General features: G+C 39.0%; 1 protein-coding gene across 1 annotated transcript in view; it reads right to left on the bottom strand.

Annotated features, from left to right (window-relative positions):
- The window catches only part of CHRNA2 (cholinergic receptor nicotinic alpha 2 subunit), a 14,925-nt gene extending 13,848 nt beyond the window's left edge, over positions 1-1,077 (bottom strand). Inside the window, exon 1 of the mRNA XM_029285410.1 lies at positions 985-1,077. The gene's annotated coding sequence lies outside the window, so the exon portion shown is untranslated. The remainder of the gene's footprint in view (positions 1-984) is intronic.
- Positions 1,078-4,682: the final 3,605 nt, after the last annotated feature.

Genomic DNA, 4,682 nt, shown 5'->3' with positions numbered 1-4,682 from the left:
TATTCTTGCTTTGACAATATGCAGAACTGTCTGGTATTTTTATAGTTAAACCAGGCAACAGGGAAAAGGGAGGAGAATAAGGATAGCCCAAACCGGAAGTAAATCACATCTTCCAAGTTAATTGGAAGATGTGAACCATGACCCCAAAATAGAGGCAGGGAAAAATGCTTGGAATGTATGCGTAACGGAAGAGAAGCCACACCTAAGCATTTCCACCATGCTGTACTGACGTCTCTGTAACCTTAATAAATGCTTTTAGGAGAAAATATGCCTGAAAGTCCTTTTAAGTGTTTCGTTAATCAGACACATGACAACCGCTTTATAAAATCCTAGTAAGACCACACCTGGAATACAGCAACCAATTTTGGTCACCCTATTAGATAGTGACTCTGGAAAAAGTTCAGAGAAGAGCAACTAAAATGATCAAAGGCCCGGAGACTAAAACATATGAAGAATGGCTACAGGACTTGGGTTTGGCTAATCTAAAGAAAAGAAGAAACAGGGGTGACATGATAGCAATATTCCAGTATTTGAGGGCTGCCACAAAGACATCAAACTATTCTCCAAAGCACCAGAGGGCAGAACAATAAATAACGGTTGGAAACTAATCAAAGAGAGAAGCAACCTGGAATTAAGGAGAAACTTCCTAACAGTGAGGACAATTAACCAGTGGAACAGCTTGCCTTCAGAAATCGTGGGTGCTCCATCACTGGAGGTTTTTAAGAAGAGACTAGACAGTCACTTGTCTGAGATGGTATAGATTCTCCTGCTTGACTGGTGGGGCTGGACTAGAAGACCTCCAGGTCCTTTCCAGCTCTATTCTGTTCTTATTTTCTTAGTACATTTGACAATACAATTAGTACAATACAGTTTTCTCCAGCTGCAAATATTTTGGCTGAAAGTGCTACAGAAAGATCAAGTGCCAGTTTGTATACATACCACATCAATTAGCTGAGCTATGGACAGTCCAAACCTGACAATCACCACATCAGAGGTATTGGGGACCGGCCTGGACCACCGGTTGTAAGCATGGAAAAGATATCTGAAGAGCCGTTCTTCTGCCTGGGTCTGTGTCCGACCTTGGAGAGACGCAGATTCTACAAACAGGATCATACAAACCTGTTATGGTCAGTCTAACCAAACTTTAAAAACTGGCATATCATTCCCAAATAATCCAAAATAAGTATTGCAAGTCAGTTTAAACAATGAGATCAGCATTCAAACATGGCCAAATGCTATCTTTTTAGATACTTAAGCTGAACAATCCTTCCACATTTTCTACATTAATCATTCTGACAACCCCGTAAAGTCGAAATCAGCAACTTTATTGAGCCTTCAGCATCTATATGATTTTGCATAATGGCCTAGGTGGCTTAAATAAATAAAAAATCCCCCCACAACCCCAAATCTTGCAAGATTACTGCATCGTGCAAGAGTTTAATCATCTCATGACAAGGTCTATGCAAAGACAACTAACTCCATAAGCTCTTACATACTGGTGTGAACTCGCATGAGACTGTAGTAATTTCCGCAGTGACTATTAGGTAAGGTAATGAACATTTTAGTACCTAAGAATTGTTTGGGTAGATGGGCAGCTATATAAATGTGTTAAATCAAACAATCAATCACTAGAATCCTCAAGCTGGAAGACAAATTCATTCTGCTCAGTGCAGGTATCCAGATTAAAACATTGGAAACAAATGATGGCTGAGACTGAGAGAGACAGAGCAAACTATCAAAACAAGTTAGCGATAAGCATTACTGGAATTTGCACCTATATTGTATCACATTATGCAAAAACGCATTTATATGTAGAAAAACACAAAAATGCAAAGCTCTTGAGAAAAGTTGGCATGCGTGAAGATGAAATTTACCAGCTCAAGAAGACAAACAAAGCTTAAGGAAAAGATACAAGCTTCATGTTGTCACAAATAACAACAAAAAATATGGAAGCTTAGATGTATTCATTACAAATCCTAGCTTTGAATCTAGTAATATCTGCAGGGCAGTCTTAAAAGTCAAGATGGCAGTTGTAGCTTGGATCATCGTAACATACATTTATGATTTTTAATAGCAGTTATATAGTAAGAGCGGATGGTAAGGAAACATAGTTTGCTCAGGATGGGAGTGAGATGACTGTGGTAAGAAAACAGCTAGGCTTGACTCGATCTGATGGCCAAGAGCCTACAAGGAGTTTCAGTGATATAGGGTTGGCCATGTAAGGAGCAGAACTGTTTCAGAGGAAAGAAAGATTAAAATGAAATCTTCACAGCCCTTCACAACTGTGCTTCCTCTTCTAAGATCCCTTAGAAATCTCAAGGTTGCACCTCTCAAATGGCCAAAGGAGATGGGAATTGTGGAAGCTGAAGAGGTCTCCTAAAATAGCTTGTAAAAGAAGCCTTTTCTAACCTGATTTTGGTTGTGAGGTTCTTGGTGCCCTCTGAGCTTGGTTATTTTCTTGAAGATGTTTTATTACCCATCATCAGTGCTAGATATGAACCTAATTGGATAATGGAATGTCTTCAAGAAAACAACCAGGCTCAGAGAGTATCAAGACCCCACAGTTGTTCTTTTTCTGTTCATATTATTTTCAACTATTTTTAATATTCTACACTAGGGGTGTCAAACTCGCAGCGTCACATGATGTGTCGTGATGTATTGTAACTTTTTTCCCCTTGCCAGAGCTGGTGTGGGAACGGCTTTCGCGTGACGCATCTGGCCGGCGGGCCGGCAGTTTGAACCCCTGTTCTACACCAACCAGTGTCATTATGGTATGTGTGCATGTGCCTTTATGTCACTTTTTGAATCCTGGTGACTGCCTGGATTAATTCCTGCACTTTTCTGGGCAAGATTTTCAGAAGTGGTTTGCCATTGTTTGCTTTGTAGAATTGAGAGAGAGTCACTGGCCCAAGGTCACCCAGCTGGCTTTGTGTCTAAGACAGGACTAGAATTTATGGTCTCACAAATGCATTTTGCTACGAAATCTTGAGGACCATCTTTCTGCATCAAGTCTTTCAATGGCAAATCTTTAAGAAATTCAAGATAAAATAAGATATGATTGCAGAGGCCAATTTTGAGGTGGAAGTACACACAAGAGCAAAGTTTTAGACCAAATTATAACTGGTGAAGCTGCCAGTGGAAATACAGTATGAACCTTTTTAACTAATGAGACTTGCTATTCCAAAGCAAAGATTTTCTGGTCTTTGTTTATCTTCTCCATTGTACTGAAGGAGTTCTTTCATTTGGACTCATATTGCTGATGTCCTTAAGAACTAATGGTTCTCTGTCTTTGCATTCTGAGCCAAAATGCCTTTTGAAACAACATCAGGGACAACACCTAACACTCAGGTCTTGAATAAGCAGCAGTATGATATATGTGATAGATTGCAATCTTTGGGAATATAAAGGAGACAGGAAGAAAGATATAGGAAGAAACAGGGCTATTGCAGAAAACAATCTTAAGTCCAAGGGAGGCGTAAAACCTGAAAAAAAGACTTAGCAAAACTGACTTAATTACACTAAAGCATAAGTTGTGTGGGAGAATTGCTTTGGTAGGCTTTCAAGATTCTGATATGTTACCCTACTAGCAATAAATATATTTCCAAAAACTCAAATAGTTCTTGTTTCCTGAGTTCTTGTTACAGAATTTAACAATATAAGACACTATCCTTGTCTAAAACTTAATCTGAATATTGCACACAATATCTACTTCAAATACCCTAGTTTTTAAAGCCCTGAATAACAGAATAACAGAGTTGGAAGGGACCTTCAAGGTCTTTTATTCCAACCCCTTCCTCAAGCAGGAAACCCTATACCATTTTAGACAAATGGCTGTCCAATCTCTTCTTAAAAACTTCCAGTGTTGGAGCACCCACAACTTCTGAAGGCAAACTGATTAATTGTTCTAACTGTCAGGAAATTTATTCTTAGTTCTAGGTTGGTTGTCTACTTGATTAGTTTCCATCCATTGCTTCTTGTTCTGCCTTCAGGTGCCTCCCAACTCTATTATTCTGTTATTCACATTCAATATTACTTTTGACTACAACAGTATGACATTTGTATCACACAGAAAATATGCTATTTATCCTGGTGCCTCCATGTTACATAGATCTTTGTCATCAATAGTGATGAGCTTTATTTAGTCATGAGGCTGGTGAAATTTGAAAGTTTGGAAATGATGATGATAGTAACTGAATGAAATGTCCTTTGTCCAAGAAAAAGGCCATATACTAGAGTGCATTTAATTGTATGTCTGATCTAGTTGTCAGGGACTGTAGGAATTTCTGAAATGCTATATCCCAGCAATTATTTCCAGCATTGTTGAACTATATTGGTTCAGAGCTATCCATGGTCCCTAAGGGAAGCAATTTTGAGAGCTAAGCTCCAGTCATAGTTGAATATAAATTAGTGTCCTGGATTTTGTCTCTTGAGATGTCAATCAGAATAGAGCTAGAAGGGACCTTGGAGATCTTCCAGTCCAACCCTCTGCTCAAGCAAGAGACCTTATACCATTTCAGACAGATGGCTGTCCAGTCTTTTCTTTAAAAGTCCAGTGATGAAGCACCCATAACTTCTGAATGCAAGCTGTTCCACCGGTTAATTGTCCTCACTGTTAGGAAGTTTTTTGTAATGTGGTGACCAAAACCGAATACAGTATTCCAGGTGTGGTCTTACTAAGGCTT

Source organism: Protobothrops mucrosquamatus, unplaced genomic scaffold, assembly GCF_001527695.2.
Source record: "Protobothrops mucrosquamatus isolate PMUCROS unplaced genomic scaffold, P.Mucros_1.0 scaffold1633, whole genome shotgun sequence".
NCBI classification, from domain to species: Eukaryota; Metazoa; Chordata; class Lepidosauria; order Squamata; family Viperidae; genus Protobothrops; species Protobothrops mucrosquamatus.
The sequence above is the reverse complement of the archived record's forward strand: the minus strand, read 5'-3'. Positions and strand labels throughout refer to the sequence as shown.